Raw genomic sequence first — 19,399 nt, 5'->3', positions numbered from 1 at the left:
TTCTGTGAAAGGGGCAATGAAGACCATCAGAGATACAGAAGGCAGAGAGTTTAAGATTTTCTTCTGATTACAGGTCAGTGTTCTGGCCCCTTATTACAGAGGAAGCTTCCTATCTGTGTAGGTGGACAGCATATTTGTTTTTTAAAAAGTATGTAGGTTCATTTTATGGAACCACTACAACGAAGTAAGTCAGCAAAGCACTTGCTTGACAATGAACCAGTTGTGTCAATTTGGGATCATGATAAAAAAAAATCTTTTTATAAACTAAAGTCTATGCCAAGCTCCAAAATCAACTGTGAACACAATCAAGAGTTTATGTTACTAAACTCTGAATTTCTAGTGTGTTACTTTTTATATGCTTGTTAACTGTGAGTGCCTGTAGAGAGGCACGTGACCAGAAAAAATTAAGTGTCTTTTTTTATTGTTTGTATGTGCAAGATACTCTGACTACTATCATTTATAAATTCTTTCAATTGTAATTTATAGGGGAGAGAGAATTTATTGGAGTAGATTCCATGTATATTTATTGTAACAATACCTGGTCTATGATTTAATGTGCATGTGTGAAGGAATAGAGGGCTTCCAACAGGTTCTGTCCAGGGACAACCATGTGGGGAGTGTCTGCGATGTGAGCAGTGCCTTCTCGTGGTGTCTCTTAAGGAGCAGGCAAGAGAGCTATAGAAGGAGGTGGCAAGGTTCTGAAGCATCCTCTGCCATGAAGACTTCACCAGTTCAGTGCTGGAGGAGGCTTGTAAGACTGTGGAGGAAGGATTGCCAAAGGCAGAGCTAGAGAAGGGAGAGGACATGGTCTCCCAGGAAAGTGGAAGCTGGAAGCTTTTGACTTCACCTGCAGCAGTTTGCCTAGAGAACAGATGTGGAGCCCTAGCAACAGAGGAGGAAGAACACTTTCTGTTGCTGGAGGTGGACAGGACTGTTCTCCCCAAAGTTGGAAGGATTGAGACCACTGTCACAAGAAGTGACAGGTGGTGGTGGTAGTTAGAGACTCCCTTTTGAAAGAGGTGGAGGCATCCATTTGCTAGCTTAACCTGTTGTCTCAGGAGGTCTGCTGCTTGCCTGGAGCCTGGATCTGAGATGTCATGGAAAGATTACCGAGACTCACCCAGTCCTTTGACTATTACTCCATGCTGCTCATCCATGTGGGCACCAGTGACACTGCCAAGGGAGACTCTGAGCAGATCAAAAGTGATTACAGGGCTCTGGGTGCAAAGGTGAAGGAGACAGGGGCTCAGGTGGTATTCTCCTCAATGCTTCTGGTCAAGGGGAAGAGCCTGGGCAGTCATGTTCAAGTTGGTTTTTAAAATTATTTTGTTAAATACAGTTAATCTCAAGTCAGTGATGACATGTTCAGGGAAGCTAAAATATTATTGGGACTTTGTGTTTCTGGAATTGATGTCATATCAGTGTTCATTCATTCTTTTACTTGGGAATTGCTCTGTCTGGCCAACATAGATAGCAGAGGGGCACTGTAAATAAGTGGTGGTGCATATGACATTGGTGGAGGAGCAAGTAAATGAACCCTGAATGTTATTATTTGTGGTGTTTGCTTCAGCAATGATGTGATCTATGTTGATGAGGGGACACATCTGGTATCTGGATCTTTAATAAGGTGTGGTAGCCTGGTGAGAATAGAATTTAGGTAGTCTGTTAAGGGAGAAACATCATCTAAGGTTGAGGGGCTACCTGGAAGCCAGGATAGGCTTGTCCCCTGAGGCTATTTTGAGATGTCATTTTCCAGGAGGTCATTAATGATATGTCTAAAGTGTTCCTAACTCTTCTCCCTTTGCCAGTCAAACCCTCCTGTAAAACCACCACTGCAAGTATCTTTCCATGTTCCTACAGATGAGGGCTATAAGGGTGCTTGTAGACATGCTGGGAAGCTGCATTGATGTGCTGTAATTACAGCGTGTTGGAGTAGACTCAATTAATCAAGTCTGCTGGAGCATCCTAATTGGCCTTTGTGTCTCGTGTATCAGTGTCTGTGTGCTTCAAGGTGGCGGTGGGGGTGGTTTAATTAAAACTCATTCATTGGATTCACCCTAATGAAAGCGATTCCCCTCCCCCCCCCACTCTCCTGGAACACACGTAAAAATGCCTGAAGTGATTACCAGAAAGATTTTGTTTTCCTTGTCTTGGGGTTGGTAGTGTAGCAGGATTTGAGCCTGGCTTTTTTCTGGATGGATAAGGTTTTGAGATTGTATTGCAGGAAACTATTCTAGATCCCTGAGGCATATATCCTGATCAGTGGGATCAGAGCAAACACTGCTGTAATGTAGAGCGTGGCTGTAGATGATGGATCTAGTATTTTGCTTAGGATGAAAGCTGGTAGCATAGAAGTAGCTGTAGCAGTTATGGTGATGTGGCTAGTGCAGAGTTTCATGGTCATGTCCAAGGAGCATTCAAGAGTCAGTTTGATGGAGAAGTAGAAATTATTAATATCCTGGTAGAATTTTTCCTGATATTCCTTCCCATGTGTTCGCATAACAGAGATGTCATTAGTGTATCTTGGGTGTAATAGGGAGATGAGAGGACAACTGCAAGGGAGATGGACTTCAAGATCTGTAATAAATATATTGGAATGTTGTGGAGCTATGCATATGATCATGGCAGTGCCATTTATTTGTAGGTTTAGGGAATCTCCTAATCTGAAATAGAGCAGGGTGACTAACAATCACCAAATCACATTTTTCTTTTCTTCTTTGTGTCTAGTTGAGGCATAGGCACATATTTTGAGGATGTAAGCATTGCAGACATTCAGAAATTAGTATACTCTTTTAGTCATGGTTTTTACAATAAGAAAAAAATATGCTCTTTTCCTAAGATTTTTACTCAGTACACTTTAAAACATCTATTTGATTTATTATGCATGGTATAATACCTTATTATAAAATGTTACTCTGTTTTAGGCAAAAGGAAATAGACCACTAACAGGTATATCAGTGAGTGACTTGCATACCAAGTTAGACTTGTAGAACAGTAGTTACTTAAACATGAAAAGATGTGATCTTGATTTTCTTGCAGCTAATCAAAGTAAAACTTGTAAGGTAAAAATAATCCCAAATTATACCAAGGAGCTTTATACATTTATTCTAGCCTTCTATACATTAAACCCATATATGTCATGGAAATACAACATTTTAAGTACAGTCAGGCCTTGATTTACACGGTGGTTACGTTCTTGAAGAAACACCATGCAAATAGGAATCACATAAAAAGATACCAAGGATCTATGGGAAATAAGGGTTTAGGTTCCAGATGCGGCTGATAATTTGGCTGATAAATGTCTGTGCATGTGCACAGCGGCAGCGCAGCACACAGGCAGCAAGGAGCAGAGCCTGATGGCTTGGAGAACTACATGCAGCTGGTAAGTCTGGTGTGGTGGAAGGGGAGGGGGGAGGGAAGGGGCTTGGGTGGGCGCAGGTCAATGGACCCTGCAGCGAGGGAGGAGTGGGGCAGGTGCAGATGCTGCCCAGCTGGGGTGGAGCAGGTGCAGGATGGAGCAGCGGTTCATCCAGGGGGTGCGGGGCTGCTCCCACCGCTGTGCTCACCCCAGGAGGGCGGGGGGCGGGGCATGTGCTGCCACATCCACATGGGCGGGTGGGCTGTAGCTGTGGGCTGGAGCTGGGGCTGTGCCGGGCTTCTGGATGAGCCGTGGCTTTGTCCCGTGCCTGCCCCACCCTAGCTGGGCAGTGCCTGCCCCAGCCCCTGCCCTACTTCCTCCCTCCCTCACTACGGGGGGGGGGGGCACTGATTTGCCCCCCATGTCCTTTCCCTCCCCCCTACCCTTCCACCACAAGCCAACACCTTTACCAGCTACACTGAGAGCAACGTGGTGGGCGGGGAGTGGGAAGGGATCAGCTGATTCTATACGGATCTGCACATCCTGGCAACTGCATTTCACTGTGCAAAATTTATACAGTGTACAGTGAATTCATACTGTGTACAAAAATAAAGAGTCACAATTAATTGACCATGCATAACTGAAACCATGCAGAAACATACTGTGTAAATCAAGGCCCAACTGTATAGAACTTCATAGCGAAGCATGTAAGACTACTGTGATGGCAAATTGACTTTTTAGGATGATTACCTCTTCAGAAAACTACTTCCTCTTGCTGTTTTGAGGAAAGCCATTACCATTTTATGATGCTGCAGGTACCTTACTTGCAACTGCATAGAATGTACATTCACTGATTATGCATACAAAAAGGCATTTGTTATCATAACAGGCAAATATTATCTTTAAAAAATAGCTCATAAATACTGATTTTTCTTGTATTTGCATATTACAAATACTGTTTTGTGCATGAAAATATGAAGCATGCATACACAATGGCTGAAACAGGTAAAGGTACATTTTCTTATGTTTTGTGTGTCTTCATCTTTTTAAAAACAAACCAAAAAACCCCCTTGCTCAAAAGCACAATGTTATTTTTCTGCCAGAAGTCGTAAGCAATTATAATTTTTGTTGTACTGTTATCAGTCATATTGGAAACAATTTTTTTCTTGTGGCTTGATTTTGACTCATTATGTAAATTTATAAGACTGTTATAGCTTGATGTATTAATTTGCCTTTAATAGGATTTGTTTGAGAGGCAATTTTGGTTGCGGTACCACAGACATTAATTATGAATTTAGTAACATGTTAGTGCCCAGATAGTTTTGTGATTGATAGAAATACTAACAGTGGATGGAGAGAGAGATTTAGTTAAGCTTGTGTCAAGGTTGTACTCTTCTTGGAGGTTTTAACTCAACTCAAAATTTGCTGTGGGACTGCCTCTTGGCAGATAACATCTCGGGCTTTCCCCCCCACAAAGCTATAGGATTATCAATAAATTTACAGAGCTAATTTGACACTATGCTTGCATGACTCCCATCATCATAAAAAGGAATCTAATTTGGGAAGTGATTAGTTTGTGATGTGGCTGATATGCCATGACATTCCCTTGTGACTTTTTTTTTTTAAACCAACAAATAAAGCAAACCCAATTGAATTGCTGTGAGAGGCAGGAGAATCCAGCTGGGTAGCAATTTTAGCATGACTCATAACATCTCAAAACCACTTCACCAAGAGGATGTGTTCTTCACTATCCTTAAGCACACAAGCTTGAGGAATATTTGGCAGGGAAAATAATTCTACAAAACTGTCCATCAGTACTGGAGTGTATAAGTATCACAAGGAGATAATGATATAATGACTTAAGTTACTGCTTTACTGAAGACAATTGAAATAATTGCCATGACATTGTCTCATGAGCTCAAGCCTGTGCAATTGCACTGTCTCATATCAGCATGCTGGAAGGATGATGCATTTGAGATGGTCTTGTGAACAACCTTTCACTTTTCACATTTGCATGGGCTACCTCCATAGAGTTAGGCAGAAAAATAAAATACCATATTTTTCACATACAACACATCACAGAATAAGATACACACCTTGTTTTTAAAAGGCAGACTTAAAAAAAAAGATATCTTTCCTTGTATAAGTAACTGAATAGCAGCAGCTAAGGAGCTAAGCCTGCTCATTGTTCTGCTTCCTGTGAGTCATATGCAGATTTTACTTTTGCTTTTGCCTGGCATAGAAGAAGCTACACTTACCATATTTTTCACATATAATGTACACTGCAGTTTGCAGCAGCTGGTTTTTGGGGGGGAAAAAAAAAGTATGTGTTGTATGTGAGAAAATATGGTAATATTAAATTACTAGCAGACTTTAATGCTTTTATTTTTGAAAAATTGTAATCCCATTGTCTAATTTGCTTTTTTGCTCTTCCTATGCTATAACCTGGTGGCTGCTGTCTTGGGTGCCATACCGTACATTAAATTAGGACCTCCAGTGCTAAAAGTGAGAGTCGTTAGAGCTTGAGTCAAACTTCGTAGTGCTGCTTACCAGAGTCATACCTGCTGCAGACAGAAGGAAATCTGAAATGCATGCTCACTGGTCAGTGACTTTAGCAGCCAGCCCATCTTTATCACAAGTAACCTGACTTTAGCCTCGCTCTCCTTTGCTGTGAAGATCCTCTATAAACACAGAAGCTGCAACAAGCAAGAAATAAATATGCAAAGGGGATTCAGCTGTTCACAGAATATCAGCAAGTGAGCATCATAAGTCAGTCTGGAAACTTTTGCTCTAGAAGTGTATGTCAAATAGGGTAATGGGTCCTGATTTTGACATTTAAGTGATTTTTTTGAGCTATGTTTGTCACATATTTCCCTTGAAGGAAACTATCTGTTTGTTGAGAAAATCAAATGGTTTTTCATGTCCATGAAGTCAAAATTTCTGATGACTTGTCCAAGTCCCCCCTCAACATTTAAGGAATGCAAAAATATGCATAAGGGATCATAGAACGTTTCATACAACATTCTAAGATGCATGTTGCAAAATGTCTTGTAGCCTTAATGTGAAAAATGCAGCTTACTTAACTTAAAAGGGTAGTTTCTCTAGATGTCAGTGGAACTATTTTCATAAGTAATGTAAACAGGAGTTAGCTTACCCACTATTCTCTAAGCCAGGAGTGCTAACGATGGAGTCCTTGGGGTGGATCCTGCCCACCGAGTTGCATCAGCTGGACCCCACTGCTGGTTCTGCATCTAGAGTTGACTCACTTGTAGTACATGCTGGACCAGTCCTGTGCACAGGGCCTAGGACTTGATATGCATATGGCACCTACTCTAGAACCCACACTTTCTGGCACCTGCATGGGGCTAGTTTGTGCACCTTTCCACATGCTTGATCTAGTGCTTGCTCTGGCCAGTCCAAGGATGTGCTGTACCTGACTGGCCAGCATGCAGGGTGAAAATGAGGAAGGGGTGGGAAGGGGCTTGTGGTCCCAATCCAGCCCGCATGGCCAGCCCTCGGCTCTTTGTTCTGCTCATGGGCTTGTCCCACACCCCTCACTTAGCTCACAGGGCCAAATTAATTTGACATCATTGCTAGATTCCACTTACTAATGAGGACCTGCTATAGTAAAAGTGGTATTTGTCCAGACTGGTACTCTGAAAGCATCTACTCTTCTGCTACTGGCCTTGAACTCGCTCTGTATCGGTTTAACAGAAAGGTGAAGAACACTTGTTCCCTATGGGAGCTGCAACAAAACACTTGTTTGGGGAGAAGAAATTCCTCCACTTCTGTATAGAGACTGGGAAAAAGATCAATGCAACAGTCCTTACTGGGTCCAGGAGCAGTTTATTTGTGTGTAAACTTGTGAGTAAGTGCTCTCAGGCAGGTGTCCACATGTGCAGGAAAGCGAGAACAGATTTGCTGCTAATGGCAGCAAACTGCTCTTGCTTCCTGGGGCCCTGCAATGGGCCCCTGCTGCCACTGGGGGAGGTGGGAGGCATTCTTGCAAGGGAGCACTGGGCCAGGAGACATTACACCCTGCCCCTAGGTGCTGGCTGCTTCACCGGTGGATTAGGGCAGGGGGCTGGGACCTACCCCACCCCTGCAGCTCTTTCCAAGCCTTTTGCTTCAATCAGTTGATCAGAGCATGGGGCTGGGACCTGCCTGTGACCAGGACAGTTCCTAACCCCCATTCTGTGATTGTGGGCTGGGAAGCCTGTTTCCTGCTTGGTGGGGAACAGGCTGGGGAGCCTGTTTGCTGATCAGCTTTGTGATTGCAGGGAGCCTGCTGCCTGCTCAGCTCTCTTATCGCAGAGCTGGGTGGGGAACAGGCTGGAGAGCTTGTTCCCCAGGAAGGTCTGTGATCACAGAGCTGGGCATGGAACAGGCTCCCCAGCCCCTGCCAGCAGAGAGCTCCCTGTGCCAGTTCTGTGGTCATAGGGCTGGTGCTGGGAGATCCTTATCCTTTCTCCCAGGCCCTGCTCCCCAATCACAATCTTGGAGCAGGGGGCATGGAGCTCCGTGCTGCTGGGGCAGGGGAACATAGTCTTCGCCAGGGCCCTGGTGGTGGAGCTTGCCCTGGCAGCAGGCAGCTCCCAGGGGCATGTAATTATAAGTAAATTGGCTACTTGCATTTGCAGGTCGCAAATATACTTATTAGGGTGGTTTACTGTACATTAAGTGTATGCACATGTAGACTCACATGCTTACTGCTTAATGAACTATGCTAATGTGTAGTAAAGCATCTGGTGTAGACATACCTACTGAATCTGTAATTTCCCAGACTTTGTCATGTGGTAGAAGGAGATTCAAAGGGGTCATGTGAATGTACTTAAGTATATATCTGATAGAGGGTCAAGGTGCTGATTTGCTAATGGTGTCTTGAGAGACTGGTCCTGAGAAACAACTGAGAACTAGAAAAAATCTAGCAAAGCCTGGCATTTCAATTTGGCAGCCCACCTCAAGCACTTCCCAAGCCAAGACTTGAAATTTGATAGCGGTTGGGTCAGTATGATGCGGGGGAAGTATATTTGCTGTCATAGAGATAATCTGCCCAAATTTTTCTGAATTATAAGCCTCTGATATATTGCCTATGCTCAGAAGCTTGTTCAACTTTGGCTACTAAAATTTATGAAAGATTTTTCTTGTATTGAGTGTGCTCCATCTCTCCTTTATGCTGATTGTGCAGTTTGTGTACAATTCTCACTAAGTTGTTTAGTATGTGTCATTGTCAGGGTCATGGGGTGGAGGGTGCTGGGCACAGAATGTGAGTATAGGAAGGGCGTTTTTGGGTGGTTTTTTAGGTGTTCACATTGCTTCTCTTTCTGCCCATCAGTATTTTTTGTGGAGAAGTGTAAGGGCTAGGGGAAGAAAGGATAGCAGCCAGTACAGCAAATATGAAAAACCTTGCCTGACAAAGACAATGGTAAGAGCTGAGCTGGGCATGGGGTAGGAGACAGGAGAGGCATATTGTCTTCCTGAACTTGGAATTGAACCTAAAAGCTCAGTATTTCCTTGCAGAATAGCAAATAGCTATGAAACCCACTAGTAAAATATGTTTTTGTCAGGGAAATGAGGAGAATGGCTTACTATGCTAGGAGCAGCTCACAAGACAAAGATTTGCTTTATGGATTCAAATGTTCCAATCTTACCAATGAATTATGTCACAGAGGGGTAAACATGATTCCACCCAATCAATTTTTTTTTTCTGTTCTCTTAAAGGAAAATGAATTATAAAAGCACTGAATGTTAAAAGAAAATTAAGGTAGCAAAGCTGACAGCTCTGCTTGTGGAACACGCAGTATGTGATCATAGAATTAAAGACAGTATCATACACGCTAGGGGACTGAATTAAGATCGTGAAAGGAAATTTTATTTAATTCGCACATCTCTCAAACATATATGTAGAACAACTCTGAAAATGATTGGAAAGTCAGGCATGAGATATTTACACAAAATAAATTAGTCTATGTTCAGCAGTTTGTACCACTAAGTATGCAGGCAATTTGCCAACAATAATTATATGTTATGCAAATAAACACATTTCATCATAAAGAGAAAATTATAGATTAGCATCCTTAGTTTGTTTCTTTTGGTCTCTTACCACACCATTGGAGCTCTGATATGGAATCTCTGTACATTTTATCAATGGTGTAGCACTTTCCATCAGCAGAAAGAGAAGAGCTTCTATTGGCTCTTTGGGCATAGAAAGATGAGCATATAACTTGGCATTATTTACATAGGTTTTGTGTATCAACATAAATTACACTGGGATTGGGAAGGGACAGATGTGCAGCTATCCTGTGGTAAATTGCCCAGTAGGTGGCTATTACTATGCCAAGCCACTAGCTGGTGAGGGAGCAGGTAAATAGCCTGATGGGCTTTCACAGATGGCTGCCCGGGGGTAGGCAGATTTAAGCTAACTTAATATAAATCATACCAATAGTGCTTTACTCCTGTCTATTTTAAGGGGTAATTAATTCAGAGACTTGTGTTGCATGTTCGTTACTTTTTTTATACTGGTGTAATGCTAATTACAGTCGTGTAAATGTTTGGTCTATCTGTATCCAGTGTTAGATGGCACAGTATCTACTGCTGATTTTTTCAGTTGGATAAATACAAATGACACCTATACATGAACTATAGAAGTTCTGAATGCATAATCTCTATTATGTAAACCCCTCAGCCTCGAGTCATAATTTCATATTAGACTTGCAGCTTTTTTTTCTGCAGTAGTGTCATGCCTTTAGTTTGTCCTAACAAAGCAAGCTAAATAAAATCAGCAGCATAAATGATCCAGACTTGAAATTACACCGCCAATTTTGGACATTTTCCCCATGGGGAAATTGCTTCATATTTGGAACATTTCTTTTGTGGGACAGGATAAGAAGAAAGCAATAACATTTCAGGCAACATTTGCCAATAGGTCAGCTACTAAACAATCTACTGTCTGAGAAGAGGTTAAGTAGCAGCTGGAGGGTTGTATTTGGGTGTTACAAATTGTATTATATTCCCTTGACTTTTATCTTGTCAGGAATTGAAGGGGGGTTATAAATGTAAAGCAGCACAGATCCCCAAAATAAGGTTGGGATAGGTATTGGTTAAAAGCTGGCAGGGTTTAAGTAATCACCTGCAGTTGAATTGAGACTCAGATGGGAAGTAGGAAGTGCTGTGCTCAAGCTTCCTGTATAAATACATGTAGCTTTCTCACTGCTACTCCATGCAAGCTGTGACGTGCTTTTTAAGATATAATGGCAATATGCTCTTAATAGCAGGGAGGGGATTATTTATCCGTGTGGCAAAAGGGCTGGGAGACAAAAGTCGTGTTACAGTACTGAAGAGTGCAAAGCTGTCAGACACACAGATAAAGGAAGAGAGTGTGTGAGAGAGAAATCCGTTTCTGATTTAGACTGTAAGCTACAGTGGTTGTGACATGAAGCTTTGGAGCACTGAAGTGTGAGTGAAGCTATTGAAAAGTCAAACAGCTGGGAATGAACACTACCCTCCGTTCAAGGTATGTTTAGAGATAGCGCTCGCTCTCTCTCTATTTTTTAACACTTCGTTTTTCCTTATACTGTGAGATAATGAAGTGGCTAAATGGCTCTGCTTATGTGCTTGACTAGCAAAAAAGGTAAGAAAATGGAAAGGTTAAAAATCTAGAAAACATTTGTGTGTGATTTTGACCTAAATCTGTAACTATATGGTGTTTAAAACGGCTGAGATTTGAAGAAATCTTGCAAGCTTGACTATCAAAGGCAGAGAAAATGAAATATACATTCAGTCCTGTTCAAGAGAATGATATTAGTTTTGTCAAGGTAACTTTTTAAAGAAATATCTGCATGATGTGTTTGAAAATGCTGCAGTACTAGGGCATGTTTGTGTGTGTGTGAAAGCAGTGACTAAAATGGCATACAGTTAGGCTTATCTGTTATAGCTTAAATATAACAACTCATACGTTGAACAAACTGAACAGAGGCTGGTCTTAAAACACATGGATTTTCTGCAGGTTTAAAAACACTTTTCAGCATAAAGTAGCTGGATCAGGAAAAACAGAGGACAGATCTGTGCGCTAAATATTAGCGTATTCCTCTAATTCCATTCAGAGCTTCGGGATATTGAGATTAGGCAAACAAATCCAACATTTGCAGTACGTATGAACACTAATGCGGATTATTTTCTAAAGGGAATGAAACACTGTACGTTTGCTGGTGTAAATATAGTGTTTCCTCTTCCTCATTTTAAGGCTGTCTCAACACAAGATTACTTCAGTAATAAGGATTCTGTACTCTGGCTTCTCAGTTTTAAGACTCTGTATTCTAGAGAATGCAAGGCATTCTACTATCTTATGATGTACTTTTATATCAAATGTCCTTGTTCATGGAGCACTATACATAGTTCAGTATTTAGAAGGACTGTAGTTAAGGAAACAGTGTAGTGTGGCTTTCCATCCTCCTGGTGTGGCTTTCCATCCTCATGAATGTTTTAGAAGAGGAGAATTGTAGCATAACAGGCCAGGACTGAAATACCCACATATGCTGAAATTACTGAGTGGTACTTGCATTCTAGTAGTAGGGCTGGTGCTTTGCTTGTAGGTGGCTTTGAGTTCTAAATATCTGGTTTGGAGTACTGTGTTATCTTGAAACAAAAGTTTCATAATCCAGCCCCTAATCCTTTCTGAACTAGGCACATTGGCCTTGTGCTTGTCTCGCTTAGTGCTTGTCTACACATGAAAGTGTTACTGGGGGCATAACGCTTTACTGCAGAGCTGACTAATTAGGTCCCCAGTAAATGTCTCAGTGTCTACATGTCCAGTCCTATTAGGCCACAATAAACTGATAAACTCCACCATAGGATAGTACTTGTATTTACAAGTACTATCCAACTTCTTTAGTGCACAACAATGCATGTGCAGCTGCTGACAGGGCTGGCTGGGTGCCAGCCAGCCCCTCCACAACACATTGGAGCAGCCCCAGGTTGGAGCAGCCCCAGTCTGGCAGGCTGACGCCCTGGGCCCCAGCTCAATGTGCTGCAATCCTGGGTGCGTGTTTTAACGTGGCGCCTAGGAGCAATAAACTCTGATGCAGTGTGCACTGGAGTTCATTGCTGTGTGTTTAATTGCATGTGTAGATGCATCCTGGGCATACCAAAATAAATCTCTTGGGTGTAAGAGTATCTAAACTCCCTCCCAAGTGACACAAACTAAACTGAATCAAGGCACTTAAGTGTCCATGTAAGGGTTTTCATTGTAAAATGATAGCAGTTTAAATTCAAGGTACAGGCTATATTAAAAAAAATCCAACAACTCCCATGCAAACAATGTTTAAAACTACTGTAAATCATAAAAAAGATAGATACTTTAAACAGAGTATGTACAGCTGTCTCCAGGATTAACCAGTGAGGGGGAGGAATCAGATTCATTTTGCTCCATTCAACTAACTGCACGGTACTATATCCAAAAACAAGGCCCTGTCTGCTCTTTGGATATTAACCTGCATGGCTCTGTGCATGAATAGGATTTAACTATTGCACAAAATTTCATTCCCCACCTTGTTGAATTGCATACTGTGTGATGGTTATCACCAGACACGGCTGCATTTGTGTGTGAATGCACATACATGTGCATATAGCTCGTGAAGCACTCTGCGGTGAAATGTATTGCATAAATAAATGGAAAACCAAATGGAAATGACAGTTATCTCTTTAGCCAGGTTTTTAAGGCAGCCAGATGATATAGGGCTGGGTACAAGGAAAATGAAAATGGGAGGAGTATATCTATTGTTTCCATATATTTGGGAGATGTAACCTGTCCTTAACACAACATAAGATATTCAAAATATCCCCATGAGAAAGAAGCGAGTCACTTTGCAGGGGAACAGAAAGAGCTATCATTTTAAACTTGGCTCTTGGTCTATTAGTATACCTCATACAATGCCAATGATATGAGTCCTTCTGAGGAATTCCTACTAGTGTCTGTGGGAGTCCCACATATGGAATACCTAGTAGAGTAAGTCTTTGGTACATAGCTTTAAAGGTCCCTAGATCTTCAACTTCCCCCTCTTGTGTTCTTTTAGGGAAGAAGATTTATTTTGATTTATCTAAATGTGTGTACAGATAAAACAGCTACACTCCTCTGAGGAAGGCAATTGCTGCACTGCAGCTGTAGAATAACTGTTTTATCTATCCACTCCTAACCCAGAGTAAGTGAAGTTAAACCATAGTAATTCACTCCATTTCAGTAAGGCATTATTTACTGTAGCTTAACATCACTTACTGTAGTTTGGCAGCAAACAGATAAAATAGTTATGCTACAACAGGTGACACTCTCCCTAGTTAAAAGGTATAGTATAATTGTGCATCTTTTCATTCCCTAAAATTATACAGTGCTTAAATCCTAGATGTATCAAATACACAAATACCTCCTGAGCTGGTAGCATTATGAAACTTAAGCCATTATTGCATTCTCATGCTCTTATTATGTTCACATGCACTTGTGGTATCCACTTAAGGCACATTGCCAAGTCAGAGCTGTCCTGAATTCATAGGACATATCAAAACAGACTACTTTACAGGCAACCCCCGCTTAATGCTTTTAATTGGTTCTGGGAAAACTGAGTGTTAAGTGGACTGTGTTAAGCGAAACCCATTTCCCGTAGGCGTTAATGCAAATAGAAATAATTGGTTACTGCTGCTGCTTACCGTAGCTTCTTACCATCACTGCTGCCTCTCCCCCACCCCTCTGCCTGCCTACTGGCCACACCGGCCCCATGTGCCAGCCCACGGCCTGTGCTCCTGCTGGGTTCGGCACTCTGGCAGGGGTCCCGCACTCATGCCTGCCCCCCACTTGCTGCTTCTTGCCACTGCTGCTTCCCACCCCCCCAGCTCCTGCTGCCCCACCCTGGGCCCCTTATGGCCCTGGCCCTGCGGCACCAGTGCAGCCCCGAGCTATTTCCCACCTGTCCACTCGCTGCCACTCACCATTTCTTGCTACCACTGCTGCTTTGCTGATCGCTATAGCGAAACTGACTCAGCGCTAAGTGAAATCAGGTATTAATTTTAAATTAGTGCTATAGCGAAATAACACTAAGTAACACCACATTAAGCAGGGGTTGCCTGCACCTTCTACTTGGCTGTGAAAACTACTCCCACAATTTACTCCCTACTTCTATAGATGGACCCCTGAGAAATGAGTACATCTTGTTTTTGCAGGCTTTACACTCTGAGCAGTGCACTTTGCAGGGTTTCCTTATTACCTAGTAAAGGTAGAAATAACTAGAGAGATGGTAGTATTCTGCTACCTTTAAAAAAATCTGGTTTTGTAAATAAAAGGAAATCAAGCTAAACAAAGCAGAATAAAGCAGAAGAAAACAATACCCCAGTGACATCAGACCCAGCCTGCATCAATTTTATATTTTCTTTTACAACAGTATTGAGCACCAGTTCTAGACTCCTGGCCTCCATACTCAATTGAGGAAAGTGCAGGTCTGAGGACTGTGGTGCACTGAAAATTTACCCAGTGTTTCACAAATATTTACAGAGGTGCCTGTGCCAAATAACTTTGTGCTGATCGACTAAGAAAATACAGTGTTCAGTTCTCTCTCTCTCTCTCTCTCTCTCTCTCTCATGGTTTCACTTCACTGGAACTGAGTGGACATTAAAAAAGTAGATCAGTGCTAGACAATATTAAGGTATTCATTAAAAAAAATAAACTGAAAGGGCTAAATTATAAAGGACCTCATCTTGCCCTCAGTCAAGCAAGACTTCTATAAAACTCCCATTGACTTCAGTGGGAGCAGGGTTAAGGCAGCATAGAGCAGAAATTTCAGCTAATTAAGAAGTGATGAATTGGGCTAAAAGCTCAGCGAACACAGTGATAGTTTTAAATTAAAATACCTAAAACAAAAAATAAATAAATCCTCCTTTTCTAATTTCCCCAACTCTTGGTATCTTCACATACAAATATACAGTCAGATCACAGTTCCCCATTGTTCTTTCTAAATAGATTAAGAATTTTATTAAAGGCACTAGTGGAATATTTTGTACTGTTGGTAAACTCTCCCCACACTCAAAGGAAAACCCCTCTAATGTATTTGTGGTTAGGCAAACCCTGTAATTAGAAAGACATTTCAGTTCCTTATGTAATTTTTCTCAAAGAGCTAAAAGCCCACATGTGTAGTTCTAATTCATGTACATTTATTTATATATTTGTTCCCTCCAGATCGGATGGGGTTCTGTCCCTTCTACACTGATGTTGAACAACTTCATATAATTTTTGCACACATTGTGGTAGCACCATGCAGGGTAACCTCACTTTCTAGAGCCATCTTGAATCTTGCTATACAAAATATGCTTGGGGACAGCCTCTTCCTCCTCTAAAGGGAAAGATAACATCTAAAGTAATTATTAATACAAACATAGTTGCAGGTTTCAGCAAGCCTAACAAGACATTGGGACTTGTTCAAAATTTTTCATTCTTATAGTATTTCAGTGGGGCTACTCACATGACAGTGCCGAATTTGGACCCATTTGCATTGGATTTTCAAAAGTACTCAGTGTTGTGCATGAGACATGTCTACATGAGACATTTACTGCAGAGCTGACTAATTAGCACTGCAGTAAAATGTCACTGTTTAAATGTGCAACCCTGTTAGGTTGGAGTAGACTAATAAACACCACCTCAGGGTAGTCTGGCTAAACACAAATACTACCCTGTGGTGGCACTGTTTTGTGTGTATCGACACACATGTAGATGGTGATGAGGCTGGCTGGGGCACAAAGATGCTTCAGTGTGGGGCTAGCTGGCAGGCAGTCCTTGTGGACATGGAGCTCAGCTGGAGCAACTCTGGGCTGGCAGGCTGATCCCCTGGGTTGCCTGCCAGCCCGGGCTGCTCTGATTGGGTTTCATGTGCTGTGCATGAATAAACTGGAGCAATATATTTTGGAGATTCTTGCTTCCAGGTGCATGCTCAAACAGTGCACCCAGGAGCAAAAACTCCAATTAGACTCCAGAGTTCATTCATGTGCATTAATTGCATGTGTAGATGTGCCCAGGTGGGCTAGCTTTGCTTCTGTTGAAGTTAATAGTACAACTGCTCATACCGAGTGCTTTAGAGAAGCCTACTTTACGTGTGCTTGTACCCTGCAACTTGTTGGAGTGCATCAGTATGATCATAACTGTTGTAGGTGTTTTTTCTAGTACTGCAGGGATTTTTGTTGACATGCTGGGCAGAGGGAGTTGTTCTATAGGTTATCTCTGTGCCTGAGGGAGAGAAGAGAGACACTGATTAGAAAAACACTTAAACAGAGTATAAAATTATTTTTATAAGGAAAAAAAAAAATCCTTGCATTATCACACTCACAATTACTCCTCCTGACACTGAAAAGGCAGTACTGGTAGGAAAGCTCACAACAAACACAAAATTTATCACTCTCTTGTAATAATGGGAAGGAAAGGAAAGGCATTCAGAAGTACAAGATATGGGCCAAATTAATAAAAGTGAGAACTTGTTCTGGGTGCGTGTCAGATGCTTTGATGCTGGATAACTTTTTTTTATTGTAAGACAGAATATTCTTTTTCTTTCCTGATTGCAAATGAGTGACTATGGAGGCTTGAAACCATTTTGCTTGTGACAAAAAATGAATTGCATGTTTGCAATGGTTTTTTCTTTTTATATGGCTGGAAGTGCCAGTCCGGTGATCAGCAGACTAGTCCTCCCAGCCATGGGCTCCCCAGGCTCCCAGCTTGCTACTTGCTGGTGCAGGAGGAGCCCAGAGTGATCACAATCTCAGGCTCTCCCTGCACTGCCAGTCGGGCATAACTCGGAGCTGATCCTGAATTCCTACGTGCACATGTGGCATGGCAGGAGGCATGATTGTTGGGATTGGGGATCAGATCCCATTGTACCTTTAACTGAACATCTGTCAGCAACCTCACAGACGCAAGGAACACCAAACCAAGTTGGAGAAAAGGTAGCAAGATGTTGGAAAATGGTCCCTTCAGGGTGGTAGCTGCCTGTTTGTTATATTTAATGGGCTGGCTCACAGGCATGCTAGAGAAGGATTTTAGGAGGTCATAATCAATTGCAAACAGATGTACTTCAGGGGAAGGGCTGGCTCTGTATCTCTGAAGATTTAGAACTACATCTTTTCAGACATCCCTGCTTGAAATTTATTCACATGATTGTAATTATTCATGTAGCTTATTCACATAAAGGATAATAGGAGTACTTGCAAAAGCAAGGTTAAACATAATAGCTAAGAGCTTGTAGAAGCTGACCCTGGTTATGAGGCACAGTGAAGTTTTCAAAGATAGAACTTCACACGTGGGGATATTGTCATTTCTCTGTCTTCCTCTGTCATGCTGAATTTGGGGAAATGAGCATCAGTCATTTGCTACACTTAGTGTAGGTGATGCCATCTTTGTCACAGGCCAGCTGGGCACTGTGAGTGTATCAATTCTATTGCAGGCCAACTGGGCACTGCGAGGGTATCAGCCACTAGGTTGTTCAGTTCAGTTTCAGATCGAGGAGGCAAAGTTGGGAGTGAAGCAAAGGCAAATTTATTATAGCTTACACACACAACAGTTAACAGAAAGATAAATGCGATAAGCAGATAATGCAGTATTAAAGAGCTAATAGTAAATAATAACAACAGATGGGTCAATTCTGTCACAGGCCAACTGGGCACTGTGAGGGTATCAGCCACTGGGCTGTTCAGAACAACAGAGACAGACATGGGTTGGCAACTTATCGATAGTCCCTTTGCCAGGTGCGTGCCAAGTGATTTCGGCGAAGTCAGGCATCCCCAATCGATGCTGCCGGAGGAATTACTAGGGAAGATCTGGTGTGTGTGAGGATCACATCCTAGTCAACGGGAGTCCAGAGTCCGGGCTTGGAACAGCAATGACTGTTCTGTTCCCTCCTTTCTGCTGGTTACCTGACCCATGTGCTTTTTATACCTATTCTTATGCTAATCTGTTGGTTTTAGAGCCACGCCCAATCTTGCCCTATAGCTGTTACCCTATGGGATTGAAAGGTGTTAAAAATTATAATTTGCTAGCATAAAACCTAGACTTGGGTTTATCCAATAAGCAAATTACAATGCAGCCACCTTTAGGTTTGAAATTTAACATTACTAAGCCCAACCCTTTTAGGTTTCTCTGAATATGCTTTCTTGGGACGTGCTTTCCTGGAATGTGTTGGGTGTGCCAGGCAGTTGGATCCAGTTTTTATTGTCAAGGCTGAACCCTGAGCAAAAACCGTTAGGTCAGCTAATCTTGCAGCTACAGCTTCGCCTTTGGGGCCCAGTCAGTCCCACGATTAATACAAACAGTTAGTTTTATCATTTTGGTTAAACTTATGACAGACAAATTACATTTGCGGGTTATGAACTTACAAGCTTTATATTGGCTAATATTACCTGTTAGGCAAAATACTAAATGTCTCCAAGAAGCACATATTTATTGCTTATTAATCCCTCTGGTTCTGGCTGTCACAAGTATAGCACCCATATACTGGTATTTACTTGTATTTTGGTAGTACCTAGAAACTTGAGTCACTGAACTGGACCTCATTTTGAGGAGATGCTATACAAATCTGTAAAGCATCCAAGTCAAAGGACAGAAGATAGAGACAGACAGGGGAATACAAGGAAAAAAAGATACAAGGCCTTTTGTCAGCGCAACCTGCACTGCTTTTAGCACACTGGCTGCTATCAAGTTTTTAGTTGGAGTCTAATAAAATGTGAGACTCTTATGTACCTGAAGCTGCAGAGCAAAATACTCCCTGCTCATTAAAAATGAACATAGTAGAAAGACGTAACAATTTTAAAGTCTGCAGTAACTGGTCCTATCCAAGAATATAAAGGACAGTTTCTGTTAGAAGGAATATGGTTAAAAAGAAACGTTGACTGGTGGTGTAGATGTCCTATATCCTTTCAGTACCCCGATAGCCATAGGCAGCCTCCATCAGTGGGATGGCTGCAGTGCCTCTGCCAGTGCTTTTGGTGCCTGGTCCTGAGGAGTGTTGTGAGTGGAATACAGCTCCT

The 19,399-nt window shown here is 42.0% G+C and overlaps 1 protein-coding gene across 4 annotated transcripts in view; it reads left to right on the top strand.

Annotated features, from left to right (window-relative positions):
- RNF144B (ring finger protein 144B) overlaps positions 1 to 19,399 on the top strand; it is a 140,526-nt gene that overhangs the window by 58,166 nt on the left and 62,961 nt on the right. Inside the window, exon 1 of one of the 4 annotated variants that reach the window (XM_059724334.1) lies at positions 10,490 to 10,871. The exons of 2 other annotated variants lie outside the window; for them this stretch is intronic. The gene's annotated coding sequence lies outside the window, so the exon portion shown is untranslated. Of the gene's footprint in view, positions 1 to 10,489; positions 10,872 to 19,399 lie in introns of those variants that run through there. One more of the 4 variants, XM_014606739.3, reaches the window with a different exon arrangement.

This window comes from Alligator mississippiensis, chromosome 3 (assembly GCF_030867095.1).
Source record: "Alligator mississippiensis isolate rAllMis1 chromosome 3, rAllMis1, whole genome shotgun sequence".
Classification (NCBI taxonomy): Eukaryota; Metazoa; Chordata; order Crocodylia; family Alligatoridae; genus Alligator; species Alligator mississippiensis.
The sequence above is the reverse complement of the archived record's forward strand: the minus strand, read 5'-3'. Positions and strand labels throughout refer to the sequence as shown.